The sequence below is a fragment of the Hemiscyllium ocellatum genome, chromosome 13, assembly GCF_020745735.1.
Source record: "Hemiscyllium ocellatum isolate sHemOce1 chromosome 13, sHemOce1.pat.X.cur, whole genome shotgun sequence".
NCBI classification, from domain to species: Eukaryota; Metazoa; Chordata; class Chondrichthyes; order Orectolobiformes; family Hemiscylliidae; genus Hemiscyllium; species Hemiscyllium ocellatum.
Genome location: NC_083413.1, coordinates 6370683 through 6389482, shown reverse-complemented (window position 1 = coordinate 6389482; position 18800 = coordinate 6370683). Strand labels below are relative to the sequence as shown.

Genomic DNA, 18800 nt, shown 5'->3' with positions numbered 1-18800 from the left:
ATCAGACATTAAGCCCAGGGCCTTCTAATCATTGAGGTCCAGCAACTCATGGTCTCAGCCAGTAGAGCAATTGAGAGAGCATTCGATTCCACTTTAAAATAGGCAACAAAAATACATTTGACCAAGTAATTAGACATAATTAGTTACATTGTGGTTGAGTCTGGGAAAAGGTATCAATCTATATTGCAGATGTCTTGATGCAGAGTCAAACATGACCTTTTTACTTCAGCATGATAAATACTAATTATTTTCAGGTAAAGACTTCAGTTTTCCCCTCTCTCCCTTGAGGCTGATAGAGAGAACCATATCCTAGTTGTCACATTATCATACATCCTTTCCTATGACGGTGTAAAACTATCTATTTTAATGTTGACATTAACCCTATGCACGAAAAATTGGAAGCAGTAAGCTCAGTTCTCGCTCAGTTGATATATTGTACCCAAAAAAAATGTTCTGACTACCTTAACTATAAATTTCTGCAATAAATGTCTCATCAAAAACTTTTAACATGAAATTTCTGCAGTCTTCTCCAAAGTTTCCCCTTGGCAAAAGAATACTGGTTGAACCAAAAGGGTCTGTTTCCATTTTAGATAATTCGATGACTATGTTTCTATGCTGTTGACCTCATTCCACCAATCTCACTGTGGAAAGTGCAACTATGGGCGACTATACCATGTATTTTTCCAAGGACTTCTGGGAATTTTCCTGCTCTCTATCCAAAACGTTCCGAGATTTGACGTTGAATAGGAGGAGGTTTGGGGAAAATAAAGCAAACAGTCTGGAAGACTGAAGTCATTAAGAGTTTCAATCAATCAACATGATCAAAAAGGGGGATAGGACTCTAAGGCATGGAACCTGCAACAGGGTTAAATCTTTCCAAAAGAAAATCGTAGCTTAATCATAATTAAATATGGGCAAGAAGTCTGACAACAAAAGATACATTAGAGATATTGGTGGAGGCACAGAATTGACTGAAGTCAGCATATGCAGAGACTCATGATATACAAGATAAAAAGGTTTGTATCCTTAATTTCAAGGCCAACAACTCTCCCACTCCCTTGTGCTTGGGAAAGAGAGAAAGTAAATTAGAAAGTGCCAGCAACTGACTACCACTACCACTACAGGAAATAATAAACAAAACTGTCGCAGTGGGTACTTGCTACAGATTTACTCTATCAAAATGGACAATGGAAAGCAAGATTGGAACAGCTCATCGGTCACAATACTTCAAGGACAGGAAATGAAAAACGTTAAAGAATGTCATTGGTTCATAACATCCGCATCTCTGACAAGTAACATTTGTTGCAATTCAGAACTAGTTACATTTATTTAAAGAATTCTCTGACCCAGATATTAGCAAAATAACTAGTAGTTTTACCTCAAATTAAAAAAAATTGACAACAATGTGGCTTATTTTACACTGCATACTAAAATACATTTCCAAAGTATGATAATGAATCAGATGAAAGATTTACTTTGCTCTGAATGGTAACTTTGTTTTTTTTTCAAGTTAAACAACTTGTTCAGGTGTTTTGCATTGCCTTGAGAAAGCCAGGTGAAAAAGTACTGTCTGTATAATGTCTTGCATAATCTCAAACTATCCCACTGTGCTGTATAGTCAAAGAAGCACTTCTGTTGCTGTGTAGAAAAGGTGTACATCATGTGTGCACAGGAAAATCCCACAAAGAAATAACTATGATTAAGTAACTTGTTCAAGTACTGTTGGTCTGGAAAGAAATAAAGCTGGAAGCTTTTGAATCTATCCAACATCATATCAATTTAATTGCCCATCTAAAATGCAGAGTCTTTGATAATACAGCATCTTTGTCAGTCTACAACTTGTGTTCAATCCTCTGAACATACAACCATTTGACAAGTGACACCATTCAGCCACATTGTAAGAAGTTATAACTTGAGTAAAAAGGCACCAAAGTTGCAAACAGCTAGAAAGAAAATATTAAGTAGAGATTTTGAACACACCAGCCATTTTATTGGAAATAAAATTGTAAAACCTTCAGCAACATGCAGGTTAAGTATTGTAGAATTGGACGATAATGAACACCACAACAAACACTGGTTATGACCCCTTAGACCTTGCTAAGTTACAATTTTCTATTCCAAAGATGCTTCTTATGCCAAAGTTGTACTACCACCCAGAAGGAGTCTCGCGATTGCAAGAGACCGTATCAATTTATGTACTTAGATTGTCAGAATCATATTATTCTGGCAAAACCTGTGGAGCCTGAAGCTTGGAATTCCACCACACATCCAAATCAATCTCTCAAATTGTTATAATGCAGAAGGAAACCAAATGGATGTATTTTTTCCACCTTAAACTGGATAATCACCAGCTAACATTAGGGAGGAACTGGACACACTCTTAGTGGGATGCAAAATATGCTTCACGCTTGAGATTGAAATATATTACATCAGCTGCTCATGAGTACCTAAGTGACCAGTAATGGATTATTGTCACATCTTATAGGCAAAAGAAACATGTCCCACATTCCATCTTTCTCACTGAGAAAACAAATCAACCAAACCATGCCACATTCCCATGACAATCATAACTAAAGTCAACTTGCATATTTTGAACTTAAATCAGTTAGCAGGAACGATTAACTTTGTCAGCTGCACCAACTAAGCACCCTCTTCTCATGCTATACAAATTGTTGTTCCATTTCTAAAGTTGATATTCTTGCATTTCAATCCTGTTGCATGCAAGACAATAACCTTCAACTTTATGTTTCTTTCAGCAATATCATAAAGCAATAGTCAAGACCAATTTGAATTTAGCATCTTTCACATCCTACTAATGCAAAGACACTAGCAGAATTAGTATTGTAGAGCTGCCACAGTAGTCAGAATTGACTCGAGCTGATCCTTTGTTATAGGAATGCAGTGGCACAAATACCACCGACTGCATGTAAACTCACTTCAAGAGTTGGATATCTCTTGGTTGACCAGCAAATCTTAAATGGCTGTAATTATAGATTACATTAGATTACATTAGATTACTTAGTGTGGAAACAGGCCCTTCGGCCCAACAAGTCCAACCCACCCAGACCTATTCCCCTACATTTACCCCTGTCTCTAACACTACAGGCAATTTAACACGGCCAATTCACCCAATCTGCACATTTTTGGACTGCGGAACGAAACCGGAGCACCCGGAGGAAACCCACACACAAACACAGGGAGAATGTGCAAACTCCCCACAGTCAGTCAGTCACCCGAGTCGAGAATTGAACCTGGGTCTCCGGCGCTGTGAGGCAGTAGTGCTAACCAATGTGCCACCATGCCGCCCACTCCAAATTTAACATCTTTTTCCAAGTTACCTAGAGCATTTTAATTCAATTAAATTAAGGTTAATCTGCACCTTACTTGAAATCACCCACCATATTCCTCAACATCCTTATTTATAAATTGTACTAATATATATATATTTAAAACATGAAATAGGCACTATTTGAATGCTCTTCAATAAATTCAATTTACAAGAAACATTTATTCCCAGATGATGAGTCAGTTTGTCATTTACAATGATATTTTCACACTCGTATACTCAGCACTTTCAAATCACAGAAACTTAAAAATACCAAACCATAAAAGATAAACAGGAACATGCAATTTATCAAGCAAGTAACAAGGCACTGCACCAAATAACAATAGTCCTTGAAGTTATTTCACAACTTTCCCTGGATACTATTCACATTTTATCTCTAAAATATCTACATTACCTTTCCAAGCTGGAAAACTTTGATCAATACCAAAGTGAAAATTAACTCTGCTTGCTCATCTAGTTTCCTTTCCAATGCATTTATAGAAACACAATATAAAGCACGAGTTAAATTGATGACTACTTCATATACCAATTGCTCACACTGCAAGATTATCATGTAGATCTTGGACAATGTTTAAAGGTTTAAGGCTGAAGTCGAGACTATCAGTTCCTTTAGAGTCAGGAAGCTGATTGCAGGAGAATTTGTGGCCATGCAGAATTTCAGCTAGAAAGTTTTATCAGCAAGTCAATTACTCAGTTGCTCATTTGTATGGTATTCAGGTACCATATTCTATTGACTTAGTGTTGAATTCTGAGATAACATACAGTTTATGTGCTTCATAACCACAAATAATGATCATCTCACCAGAGCTCTTTGTAGGTGAGCTTGCAGCATGGATAGGTACCTGGGACTTCGATGTTGTGGCCATTTCGGAGACATGGATAAAAACAGGGTGAGGAATGGATGTTGCAGGTTCCAGGGTTTAGATCTTCCATTAAGAACATGCCAAAGGGGGGTGGGGGGGGAGCTGACCATGAAGGATAGAAAAACAGTGGCTGATCGAACTTTGGACAAGGACTCATCCATGGAGATAGTGTGGGCTGAGGTTAGAAACAGGAGAGGAGAGGAGAGGTCAGACTGCTTGGAATTTCTTTGAAAGGCCTCCACAAAGTTCCAGGGAGGTGAAAGAGAGGATTGGAAATGTGTTGCTGGTTAAAGCACAGCAGGTTAGGCAGCATCCAAGGAACAGGAAATTCGACGTTTCGGGCCAGAGCCCTTCATCAGGAATTCCTCATTCCTGATGAAGGGCTCTGGCCCGAAACGTCGAATTTCCTGTTCCTTGGATGCTGCCTAATCTGCTGTGCTTTAACCAGCAACACATTTTCAGCTCTGATCTCCAGCATCTGCAGACCTCACTTTTTACTCGAAGATTTTAACCTACTGCGAATCCTCTTGCAAGGATGCCTTCCTTGAAGGAGCTCTCTTCCTCCCTCTACAAGGATTTCAGTGAGTCTCTCTCTCACTGCACCCCCCAGGTCATCTCCTCTGCACAGAAGCTCTTCAGCCACGTTCTCAAACAGACTCGTTACCACAGCCACATCTCCTTCCTCAGCACCTGCCTACTCATTCCTGATGAAGGGCTGTGGCCCGAAACGTCGAATTTCCTGTTCCTTGGACGCTGCCTAACCTGCTGCGCTTTAACCAGCAACACATTTTCAGCTCTGATCTCCAGCATCTGCAGACCTCACTTTTTACACAAAGAGAGGATTGGCAAAATTATGCTGGGTAGGAGTGAAAGGAACAGGGTGGTTATTGTGGGGGACTTTAACTTCCCCAACATTGACTGGAAATGCTATAACTCTAGTATGTCGGATGGATCAATTTTTGTCCAATGTGTACAGGAGGGTTTCCTGTCACAGTATGTCGAAGGGCCGACATGAGGGGAGACCACACTGGATCTGGTACATGGTAATGATCCAGGCCAGGTGTTTGATTTAGTTGTAGGTGAGCACTTTGGAGAGAGTGACCATAATTCAGTTACATTTAGTTTTGTGATACAAAGGGATAGGTGCGTGCCCCAGGTTTAGAGTTATAGATGGGGCAAGGGCAATTATAATGCAATTAGGTAAGAATTAGGATGCATAGAATGGGGTAGCAAAATGCAGGGGGTGCAGACAATGGAAATGTGGAGCTGGTTTAAGGAACAGATATTGCGTGTCCTTGATAGGTATATCCCGGTCAGGCAGGGAGGAAGTGATAAGGTAAGGGAACCGTGGTTTACTACAGAAATTGCATCTCTTGTTAAGAAGAAGAAGAAAGAGGCTTGTGTTGATGAGATGAGATGGTTGAGATGAGGCGATGGAGAGTTACAGATCAGCTCAGAAGGATTTAAAGAGAGAGTTAAGAAGAGCAAAGAGAGGTCACGAGCAGTCTTTAGCAAATAGAATAAAGGAGAACCCTAAAGCTTTCTATAGGCATGCGAGGAATAAAAAGGATGACGAGGGTAGGAATAGGGCCAAAGACAGAAATAGGAAGTTGATTGTGAACCCTGTGGAAATCAGGGAGGTGCTAAACAAATATTTCTCATCGGTGTTCACTCAGGAAAAGGAGAATTTTGTAGAGGAGAAGAATGAGGTATGAGATATTAGAAAGGATTGAGGTTAGTTACGATCAGGTGTTATCAATTCTAGAAGGAGTGAAAGTAGACAAGTCCCTTAGACTGGATGGGATTTATCTGAGGATTCTGAGAAGCTAGGAAGGAGATAGCAGAGTCTTTGGCTTTGATATTTGAGTCATCATTGTCTACAGGTTTAGTACCAGAGGACTGGAGGATTGCAAATGTTGTGCCCTTGTTCAAGAAGGAAAGTAGAGATGACCCAGGTAATTATAGACCAGTGAGCCTTACTTCTGTTGTAGGAAAGGTTTTGGAAAGGATTCTAAGAGATAAGATTTATAATCATCTAGCAAGCAACAATTTGATTTCAGATAGTCAACATGGTTTCGTCAAAGGAAATTTGAGTCTCACAAACCTCTGAGTTTTTTGAGAAGGTGACCGAGCATGTCGATGAAGGTAGGGCAGTTGACATGGTATACATGGACTTCACTAAAGCCTTTGATACGGTTCCACAGGTAGGTTGTTGGAGAAAATGCAGGTACACGGAATAGAAGATGATTTAGCAGCTTAGATTAGAAATTGGCTTTCTGAAAGAAGGCAGCGAATGGTGGTTGATAGAGAATATTCAGCCTGAAGTCCAATTACTAGTGGTGTGCCACAAGGATCTGTTTTGGGACCACTACTGTTTGTAATTTTTATAAATGACTTAGACGCAGGCATAGGTGGATGGATTAGTAAGTTTCCAGATGACACTAAAGTCAGTGGAGTAGTGGACAATGTGGAAGAATGTTACAGGTTGCAGGGGGACTTGGATAAACTGCAGAATTGGGCTGAGAGGTGGCAAATGGAGTTCAGTGCAGCTAAATGTGAGGTGATGCACTTTGGGAAAATTAACAGGAAGGCAGAGTGCTGGGTCAATGGAAAGATCCTTGGTAGTGCAGATGGATCTTGGAGTCCACATACATAGATTAGATTCCCTACAGTGTGGAAACAGGCCCTTCAGCCCAACAAAGCCACACCGACCCTCCAAACAGCAACCCACCCAGACCTATTCCCCTACATTTACCCATTCACCTAACACTACAGGCAATTTAGCATGGCTAATTCACCTAACCTGCACATCTTTGGACTGTGGGAGGAAACCGGAGCACTGTAGGAAACCCACGCAGTCACGGGGAGAATGTGCAAACTCCACATAGACAATTGCATGAGGAGGGAATTGAACCCGGGTCTCTGCCGCTGTGAGGCAGCAGTGCTAAACACTGAGCCACCACGCTGCCCCTGAACATAGATCCCTGAAAGTTACTGTTACAGGTTGATAGTGCTGCTAAGAAGGCATACGGTGTGTTTGGTTTCATTTGTAGAGAGATTGAGTTCCAGAGCCGCAATATCATACTGCAACTATGCAAAACGCTGGTACGGCCACACTTGGAATATCAGGTACAGTTCTGGTCGCCATATTCCGGGAAGGATGTGGAAGCATTGGAAGAGGTACAGAGAAGATTTACCAGGATGTTGCCTGGTGTGGAGGGAAGGTCTCATGAGGAAAGGTGGAGAGACTTGGGTCTGTTCTCATTGGAAAGAAGAAGGCTAAGAGGGGATTTGATACAGACATACAAGATGATCAGAGGATTAGATTGGGTAGACAGTGAAAGTCTTTTTTCCTAGGATGATGATGTCAGCTTGACAAGGGGGCATAACTACAAATTGAGGGGTGATAGATTTAAGACAGATGTCAGAGGCAGGTTCTTTACGCAGAGAGTGGTAATGCCCTACCTGCTAATATAGTCAACTCAGCCACATTAGGGAGATTTAAACAATCTTTGGAAAAGCACAATGATGATGGGATAATGTAGGGGGATGGGCTGAGAATAGTTCACAGGTTGGTGCAACATAGAGGTCGAAGGGCCTGTTCTGCACTGTATCGTTCTATATTCTATGTATTGATTTTTATCTTTGTGTATCTCCAACTAATATATAAACCTGATTAGATTGTTTTAAATCAATTGGATCAATATTGAAATGAAAATCAATCACGTTTAGTGATCTAGTTTCCTTTCAATTGCATTTATAGAAACACGTATAACTCAATTTGGTTAGTGGTGTAAATTCAGATCTGCCATCACTTATTATGTTGTGACACACCAACCGCTGGTTTGCTAAAAAGCTGTAATATCATTTCATCTGATGCACTGGACTACACATGGAAAATAAGTTTCAAACTAATGGAAGGTCTGCCAATGATAATACCTTGCGCTGGGACCGACTGTGGAAACAATAAGTTCAGCATTAATCTTCCACAACAAGGGCATAAGGCTGACAACTTGGGGGGTTAGAATTTAAAACTAGGAAACATGTACCCAACTCATTGCACACATGCCTCAAGCTTTATTTTTTTCAGCAGCATGTTGTATGACATACAGACATCCTGTCTTGGACAGGTGACACTGCATTTGATATTTAATTTGAATTCCCAGTGCACTGGAGTCACCAGTGATAATTTAAGCAAATTTCACGAAACTTGTTGGCAAAATGGAGACAGAAATGGCCCTCAAGTAAATAGTTAGCCTGCAATCACAATCAGCTGAATATGGTGAGTCTTTCAGTCAGAGTGGTGAGCTGCATCCCAGTATGGGACTGGATCCTGACAGAGTCAAAGATCTGATCCAAACTGTCTGGCTTGAACATACCAATCCCACCTAGTCACATCATAATAATCATAAAAATGTACAAACATAAAAGAACTGGAAACAGGAGTCCAATTCAGCCTCTTGAGGCTGCTCTGCCATTTGAGACAACTATGGCTGATCTCATATCTGCTTCAACTCCACTTTCCTGCCTGATCTCAATAATTCATTAACCCATTACTAACTAATTTTAAAAAATAGATCTCTCTCCTTAAATTGAATCAGCATCTCAGTATCCACTGCACGATAAGGTAATGAACTCCACAGAATCATGACATTGAGGCTGGAGACTTTTTACTCAATCTTTGCTAACCTCACGCATGACTACCTGGCTATGACAACTGCCACCTCCACCCTCACTCCCCCAAATCCATTGTATTATTCTAATATCTGGGGACAGCTTTTGACAAACTGTGGCGGTGTCTTTCTACTGCTCGTTTTCCTGCTGAAATGGCAATGGACCGATTAAAATGTTACAATGAAGTCCTGCTGCTAACTTCAGTAGAATTTCCTAAACTATTTCTTATTAGCACTGATCCGATCTTGCCTCAGTTAGATTAGCTGAGGACTTCCTTTGCAGATCTTGATTCCAAGAGGAGTCAAAACTCATTCATGAATGCTAACCTCCTCAGGATACTGAACAATGAAAGGCTGGCAGAAAATAAATACAACACAGAGTTATAGATTCCTACATATTACCATTTGAATGAGTCAGAAAATATTTTTTTCTTCTTTGAAAACATGGAAGATTCAATTTCTTGAGAATAGGTTGAATATTCATGAAATCTACTATTTTAAAATGAGTTTCCAATGTTTCAAATTAGGCGATAGCACAGAAAAGGCATCCCTTTCAAATTTAAAATATTTCATTCATAATCAATGTTTCAGAAAACTGAGAACAAAAATCAGTTTTAAATAGAAGTGGCAGTATCTGAGTGGGATGTTTTCAACCTGTTCATTCACTGACAGAGACAGAAGAAAATTAATCCCAAAGCTTCATCCTTACCATGCAAGGACTGCACAAAACACTATATAGGACAAACAGGAAGACAGCTAACAATCCGCATCCATGAACATCAGCTAGCCACAAAACGACACGACCAGCTATCTCTAGTAGCCATACACTCAGACAACCAGCAACATGAATTTGACTGGGAAAACACCACTATCATAGGACAAGCCAGACAGAACAGCCAGAGAATTCCTAGAAGCATGGCATTCATCCCCAAACTCCATCAATAGACACATTGACCTGGACACCATATACAAACCACTACAGCTGAAACTGACACCCGGAAACGGCAAGAACATCCATCAACAGACACATCGACCTGGACCCCAGATACAATTTACTGCAGCTGAAACTGACACCCGGAAGCGGCAAGAACAAACCAATATAAATACCGGAAGAAACATCAAAGCAGCGCTTCACACGAGGCTCCCACCGCACTGATGATGTTCCCTAGCCAGGGAACGAAACGTTTGCAGCAAAAACTTCCAGCTCGGCGAGCAGAACCACAACAGCTTCATTTCAGTTGTGTCACGCTCAATGATGTACAAGCATCCTGCAGAATTTATTCTATGACTTTTAAAACCAATAGCTTAGAATTTTACATGTAATTCCTCTTTCAACAATTCATCCCCAAGTCTCAGTTACACCTCTTGATTATATCTCTGAAGCATATAGGGGCTCTATTCCCCATTGGAAGAGTTTTCAATCTGACCCCCTATTCCATGATACTGTTTAACGGTGCAAGGTTATCAGTGTGCTGAAATGATTTGGAGGTGCCATGTTGGACTGGGGTGGACAAAATTAAAAATCAGAGAACACCAGTTTAAAGTCCAATGGGTTTATTTGGAAGCACTAGCTTTCGAGGTGCTGCATCATCATGAGGTGCAACCACCTGACAAAGAGGCAGCACCTCAAAAGCTGGTGCTTTCAAATAATTGTATTGAACTATAACCTGGTGTTGTATGATTTTTAACAGTGTGCAGAAAATCAAACCAGCAATGCTCAGAGTAAAGTTTTGAATGGTGGCAACTCAATTTTCCATTTCTCTGCACGTCCTTGGTCTACTTTGAATTGCTGCACCTGGTATCATCCTATTTCAAAATTCAGTGCACGAATCTTGACCCATTGTGTGTTGGAGTAAACCTCAATGAGGAACAATAGCATGGTACCCACCAGTGGTAATCAGGTTCATTCTGCCTCAGTTTGCCAGCCTTTACATGGTAAAGCTACATACATAGACTGCACAAACACAGAGTGCAGTCAATTCCACTTACTCGCAATTGAGTGTCTGCAGGTGTAGGTGCACAAAAATGAGGCAACACCCACTATCACTCGAGACTTCCACTTGCTATTCATTATTGGTGTAAAGTGTAAATCATTCAACTAACCCCAGACAAATGGCTTGAGAAATTTATGCAGTCAAGTAAGTTCTGACTCTGACTATTCCAGTCCACTTGATTGCTTTGACACAGTTTTGAGGACAACTCCTCGTAACTCATTTCAGGTTCTGTTCACCATCATAAGCTTAGGCTCATTCATCTACACTGGCTCATCTTCATTTTAAATCCTTCCACAGCTTCATTTCTTCCTATTTTTATAATCTTTGTCAGCCCTACCACCCTTTGCAATCTCACTCCACTAATTCTGTCATCTTATGCAGCCTTATTTTCAATTGATACATCAACAGTAGCAACACCTTCAGTGTCTGCATTCTAAACTCAGAAATTCCTTTATTAAACCTCTCTGTCTCATTCGCCTTCTTTAAAGAGATTCCTTAAAATCTGTCTTTTTGGCAAACCTTTTGGTCATCTGTCCTAATCAAATACTCTGAATCCATTCAGGATTTTACCAAAATGCAAGTTAATTGTTGATGCAAATGGCTACTCTAAATAGCTGAAAATAGAGGTTCGGTCAATTCGACAATGTTTCAAGTACTTCAGTTTATAATAGTCACAGATATAAAAGGGTACAAAATTATATCAATGAGCATCTTGGTACATCTGATAATAGTAAGACCACTCCAATAACATTTACATTCTAGGAGTAGTCCTTGTGCTGCATAACTTTATTCACTGGCCAACCTATGAACTCTTTGGAGTGAATTCTGTTAGCAATATAGCTGACTCAACATTACACTTAAGTAAAAATGGAGCTTATTGGTGGAGAAGCAAAAAGAAAAAATGATTTTGCAAATCATAAGGCTTAAATACTCAAAAACACAGTACTGATCTGATTACTGTAAGTTGATCACAGGGCACAACAGATACTTACAAAATTCAAAGGTTCACAGAATCTCCCACTTGATTATAACTGAGAATACGTGAAACATATCAATTTTCAGTATTTCATAGGGTAAATCAAGAAAACGTATATGGTATTAGCCAGAGCGGTAGGAAAGATCAGGCTTGATTAAATACAAAGGCTCTACTTGTTGGAAAACAAAACTACTTTTTAGCAAATCAAAATGTTTATGTCCCTTCCCTGTTTTCTAAAATTTACCATACTTTACCCCTCTAAGCCTGGGATAGAGACCAGTCTACGTTGCTATTTAAACAAGTTGTTTCGACGTGGGAAAGCACTCTCTTCCCCACCCCGCCCCCGGCGAAGGTATCGCTTCGAAAATGATTAGATCCCCTTGCAAAATGTACATTTACACGCGCAATAGTTTTTTTTCAATATCACCGGTGAAAAAACAAAACACTGCGATTAACTCAAACCTTTATAGACTATTTTTCCCAGTAAGTTTCCAGGAAAGACTAAACTTTTTTTCAAAAAGAAGCTGTTCGGTGAAACAAGAGTAAACAACCATAAATTCATTTCATACACAATAAACCCGTCATTAAATAGGATTCCTGTCCAAAAAGGATTGGACTGAGACTACATTGCCAAACAGAGTCCAGGATCTTGGATGCAAAGAACATAATCATAGAAGCGTTCCGACCCAAAGTGACCGCAGCGACTCGTCAAATAAAAACTACCATGACCTAGCGCCTGTGTTCCCTCGGCCCCGGACCCTTGCACACTACTTTAATGCAAATAATCGCCCTCAATTGAAGCTGCCGCAAAACACTTACAGGTTTGGGAACCGCCTCTCAAGTTAGATCCGAACTATCGGCACAAGACCGAAAGAGAAAAGTTTTATTGGAACAATCGTCAATTTGGTGCGTCCGCTAAAACTAAAACCCAGCCGGCGCCCTAACTCAAGCGGCAAGCGATTCTGGAACTTTTGCAGCAAAAGACGTTGGCAGAATGGAGCGGGACTCACTGCGAGGAGGTAGCTCGGCTCCCGAAAGCAGGTGGAGGGAAGGCTGGTGCAGAAACACAGTCAGAGCGTTGTCCCGGCTCCACCGCTATTGTCAGCTTCATGTCCCGCCCCTTGCTCCAGGTGCTCCCTGCGTACACGTCCATCAAAGGCACCCGCCAATCGGGCTCGAGTGCCCGAGGGAAGGAGGCAGGACTACAGGTAAGTGGGCGGAGCAAGTGACGTGGGCAGAGCTCGTGAGCGACGGTTGCCATGGCCGACCAAGGACGCTCCCGCTGAGAGAGGCGGTGATTGTCGCAGCCGGGAGCCTGCCTCTCAGCCGCAACCCGCTTCCCCACTAAAGAACCGTAAGCAAAACAGCACCAGGCCGCCAAAACAAAACCGAGAGCTTTAGAAACAAAATGTTTCGGAATGGCTCGGCAGGTTCGCGATTGAAAAACACAAATAGAAAGAAAGAGTCCTAAAGATGAGTCCAAAACAGAAATTGCTGGAGGAACTCAGCAGGTCTGGCAGCATCTGGGGGGAGAAAGCAGGGTTAATGTCTCAGATCCGCTGTCTCTTCAATAGAACTGTCACTGAAAAGCTTACCTCTGCTTTCTCTCTCTACAGATGCTGCCAGACCTGCTGAGTTTATCTAGCAATTTCTGTTTTTGTTTCTGATTTACAGCATCTGCAGTTCTTTGTTTTATTTTTGTGATGGAGAACCACTGGTTACTTTTTTTATTCATTCATGGGATGAGGGTGTTGTTCACTAGACCAGTATTTATTGCTCATTCCCTCATTGCCCAAAGAGCAACTCCATGCTGTGGGACTGGAATCATATGTAGAGCCAAGATTAGAGTCGTGCTGGAAAAGCACAGCAGGTCAGGCAGCAGGAAAATTGACATCATGAAGGACTTTTGCCAGAAACATCGATTTTCCTGCTTCTTGGATGGTGCCTGACTGCTGTGCTTTTCTTGACTCTATATCTCCAGCATCTGCAGTACCCACTTTCACCTGGAATCACCTGTAGGCCAAGCCAGGTAAATACAGCAGTTTCCTTCTCTAAAGGAGAGTCAGAATTCAGATAGGTTTTATTGACAATCAGCGATGGTCATCGCATGGTCACCATTAGGTTTCAGATTTAATTTCAGATTTTTATTGAACTCAAATTCCACCATCTGTCACAGTGAAATTTTAACCCAGGATCCCAGAACAATACATGGGTCTCTGGAGTAACAGTCCAGTGGTAATACCACCAGGGCACGGCTGCCCCTATGAATTTTGTATCTGAATCAACACCAATATTTCGATGGATCTTTTGGCAGCCCCGTAAGTGTTCAAGACTTGAATGGCTGAGAAACCCCAGTGCTCCATTTGCTGATATTTCAAGCGAATGGAAAAGATGCCACATCTCCTCCCAGCATTCTATAATAAAGATCATATACTTCTCTTGCATGCCAGGCACTCACAACAAATTCTTTATGTTACGTTCCTTCAAAACCAAAATCAAAATGCTAGAGAAATTCAGCAGGCTTGGTAGCACCAGTGGAGAGGGATCTAAAGTTTACTCTTCTTTGGAAAAAGATTTAAAATGCCAATTCCCAACAGTCACATGGGACTGGAAAAGTTAACTGTTTCTTTCTCTGTTGATGCTCAAGACCTCTTGAGTTTCTCCAGCATTTTCTGTTTTAGAGTCATAGAGTTTGTAATAGCATGAAAAGAAGGCCATTGACCTATAATTCCTGCACAGGCTATCAAACATCCATCTGTTCTAAATCCATTTTCCAGCACTTGGCCCATAGTCTTGTATGCACTAGCATTTCAAGTGCTCAATTAAATATTTCTTAAATGTCTTTAAGGCTTCCTATCTCTACTCACTCTTTTAGGCAGTGGGTTCCAGATACCCACATCCTTTTGGGTGAACTTTTTTTCCCTCAAATCCCTCCTGCTCCTTTATCTTAAAACTACACTCCTTGCTTATTGACACCTAGAACATAGAACAGTACAGCACAATCTTTGGCCCTTCAGCATCTGATGTTGTGCCATACATGACACCAAATTAAACTTATCCCTTCTGCCTGCCCTTGAACCATATCCCTCCATTTCTTCCAAATTCATGTGCTTATCTAAAAGTCCCTATCATATCTGCCTCCACCATTAACCCTGGCAGTGCATTCCAGACTTCCACCACTCTGTGTAAAAAAGCTTGTCTCTCACATCACTTTTGCACTCCCCCACCCCCCCCCTCACCTTAAATGCACGGCCAGGTGAGAAATGTTTCAACTCTGAAAAAGCTTCATTCATCTCTTGAAATATCTGTGCAAGAGTCACTTAATAGCTGCAGCAAACCTGATAATCAAAAATATTTTAAAAGATGTAAGCAGAAAGGATTTCCCCATTTGTGTAAAATTATGTGTGAAACATTAAAAAATAAAACATATCATTAAGTGATTGCAATAAAATGAAGATCAACAAACACAAGAAATAATTCCAATAGTGGAAGTACCACAGCACACAACATCAGTTCAAATCCAAGTCCCATTTGCTCGCTATTTGATGGTTGAGACAACGGGATACATTAGATCCTGGTTGGAGAGCACATTACTCATTCTGGATGAAAAGGGAATCAGGGAACAGAGACATTCCTAGGCCATTATGTTATGCCTTCTAACAACAGGTTGAAAATGTTAATTCCACCTTCTATATAAATACGTATGACCCATCAGACCAAGGATCGGAGAAGGTGAAAGGATTGATATATTTATCAAATAAAACGAAATAAATTAGGTTTGACATTTCATTTGTTGTCAGTACACAAAAGAAGACGCACAATTGCAACACTGCTAGCCTCTGTTATTGCATTCCTATACTTATTCTTGTCTTTTTCCTAATTGAGGTAACTATGTAAGTATGTGGATACAGGACTGTTCACAATGGATATTCTAACATCTAGTGGAAACTCACAGGTACTGCATCATTTACACACCAGGTCCTCTGCTCCTGGATCCCTTCAGACTCATTTGTCCTCTATACTGTATATTTTCTCTCCATAATCCCAAAACATATCACCTCATATTTCTTCACCTTGAACTTCATCTGTGACTTATCCGGTCACTGTACCAACTCATCTGTACCTTTTGAAGTTGTAAACTATTCACCTTACAGTTTACAATGTTTCCAAGTTTTGTTCATCCACAAGTTTTGAAACTGTGCCCTGTGCGCCAAGGGCAGACCGAATAAATCAGAAAAAGCAAGAGTCCCAGCACTGACCCCTTGAGAACTTCACCACAAACGTTTCTCCAACCTGAAAAATACGCATTAAACATTTCTCTGTTTCTTGTCACTCATCCAAAGTTATAATCAGTTTGCTACAACTGTTTTTAATTCCAAGATCTCTAACTTCATTCATTGTTAATAGAGTATAGAGATGTACAGCATGGAAACAGACCTTTCGGTCCAACTCGTCCATGCCTACCAGATATCCTAACCTAATCTAGCTCCATTTGCCCGCACTTGGCCCATATCCCTCTAAACCATAAGACATAAGATATAGGAGTGGAAGTAAGGCCATTCAACCCATCGAATTCAATCCATCATTCAATCATTTCTTATGGGCATTTCAATGCCACTTACCCACACTCACCCCATAGCCCTTAATTCCTCGCGAGATCAAGAATTTATCAATCTCTGTCTTGAAGACATTTAATGTCTCAGCCTCCACTGTGCTCCGTTGCAATGAATTCCACAGGCCAACCACATTCTAGCTGAAGAAATGTTTCCTCATTTCTGTTCTAAACTGAGCCCCTCTAATTCTAAGGCTGTACCCACGGATCCTAGTGTCCCCACCTTAACACATTCCCAGCATCCACCCTTTCTAAGCTAAGCATTATCTTGTAGTTTTCTATTAGATCTCCCCTCAACCTTCTAAACTCTAATGAATACAGTCCCAGGATTCTCAGCTGTTCATTGTATGTCAGGCCTACCATTCCAGGGATCATCCGTGTGAATCTCCTCTGGACATGCTCCAGTGCCAGTATGTCCTTGTTGAGGTGTGGGGCCCAGAATTGGACACAGTATTCTAAATGGAGCATAACTAGAGCTTTATAAAGTTTCAGTAGCACATTGCTGCTTTTACATTCCAACCTCCTTGAGATAAATGACATTACATTTGCTTTCTTAACCATGGACTCAACCTGCAAGTCAACTGTCACAGAATCCTGGACTAGCACTCCCAGATCCTTTTGTACTTTGGCTTTATGAATTTTCTCATCATTTAAATATAGTCCATGCCTGTATTCTTTTTTCCAAAGTGCAAGACCTCACATTTTCTCACATTGAATTTCATCAGCCGTTTCTTGGACTACTCCCCTAAACTGTTTAGATCTTTCTGCAGCCTCCCCACCTCTTCAGTACTATCTGCCTGTCCACCCAACTTCGTATCATCAGTGAATTTTGCCAGAATGCCCTCAGTCCCCTCATCCAGATCATTAATATATAAAATAAACAGCATCAGCCCCAACACTGAACCCTGTGGGACACCACTTGTCACTAGCTGCCATTCCGAAAAAGAACCTTTTATCCCAACTCTCTGCCTTCTGTCAGACACCAAATCCTCAATCCATGCCAGTAGCTCACCTGAAACACCATGGGCCCTCACCTTACTCAGCAGCCTCCGGTGAGGCACCTTATCAAATGCCTTTGGAAATCTAAGTAGATAACATTCAATGGGTTTCTTTGGTCTCACCTACTTGTTACCTCTTCAAAGAATTGTAACACGTTTGTCAGGCATGATCTCCCTTTACTAAATCCATGCTGACTTGTTTTAAATCTGACCCTGCACTTCCAAGAATTTAGAAATCTCATCGTTAATGCTGAATTCTAGAGTTTTACCAACAACTAAGGTTAGGCTAATCAGCCTATAATTTTCCATCTTTTGTCTTGATCTTTTCTTGAACAAGGCAGTTATAACAGCGATTTTCCAATCATTTGGGACTATCCTGACTCCAGTGATTTTTGAAAGATTACAACCAACGCCTCTGCTATTTCTTCAGCCACCTCCCTCAGAGCTCTCGGATGTATCCCATCCGGACTAGGAGATTTATCAATTTTTAGACCTTTTAACTTTTCTAGCACTTTCTCTTTTGTAATGGCTACCATACTCAACTCTGCCCCTTGACTCTCCTTAATTGTTGGGATATTACTCATGTCTTCCACTGTGAATGTGTTGCTGGTCAAAGCACAGCAGGTTAGGCAGCATCTCAGGAATAGAGAGTTCGACGTTTCGAGCATAAGCCCTTCATCAGGAATAAGAGAGAGAGCCAAGCAGGCTGAGATACCTTGTAGAGGGAGGAAGACTGACACAAAGTATTTATTAAGTTCTTCAGCTATTTCCTTATCTCCCATCATGAGCCTTCCTGCATCAATTTGGAGCGTCCAGTTTCTACTTTGGCCTCTCATTTGTTTCTAATGTATTGAAAGAAACATTTAGTATCATTTCTAATATTACTGGCTAGCTTACCTTCATATTTGATCCTCTCCTTCCTTACTTCTCTCTTTGTTATCCTCTGTTTGTTTCTGTAGTCTTTCCAGTCTTCTGATTTCCCAGTGCTCTTGGCCACTATATAGGCCTTCTCTTTTTCTATGATACATTTGTCAGCCATGGCTGTCCAATTCCACCCACCCCATGTAATCTTTCTTTTCTTTGGGGTGAATCTCTGTACTGTGTCCTCAATTACACTCAGAAACTTTTGCCATTGTTGCTCTACTGTCTTCCTCACTATGCTCTGCTTCCAGTTGATTTTCATCAGTTCATCTCTCATGCCCCAGTAACTTCCTTTACTCTACTGTAACACCATTACATCCGATTTTGCCTTCCATCTTTCAAACTGCAAACTGAACTCTACCATATTATGACTGCTGCCTCTGAAGTGTTCCCTTCCTTTAAGATCTTTTATAAAGT

At 40.9% G+C, this 18800-nt stretch overlaps 1 protein-coding gene across 2 annotated transcripts in view; it reads right to left on the bottom strand.

Annotated features, from left to right (window-relative positions):
• The window catches only part of LOC132821762 (plastin-1-like), a 155019-nt gene extending 142057 nt beyond the window's left edge, over nucleotides 1-12962 (bottom strand). Inside the window, exon 1 of one of the 2 annotated variants that reach the window (XM_060834514.1) lies at nucleotides 12863-12962. The gene's annotated coding sequence lies outside the window, so the exon portion shown is untranslated. Of the gene's footprint in view, nucleotides 1-12671; nucleotides 12821-12862 lie in introns of those variants that run through there. The other variant, XM_060834515.1, reaches the window with a different exon arrangement.
• Between the last annotated feature and the right edge of the window lie 5838 nt (nucleotides 12963-18800).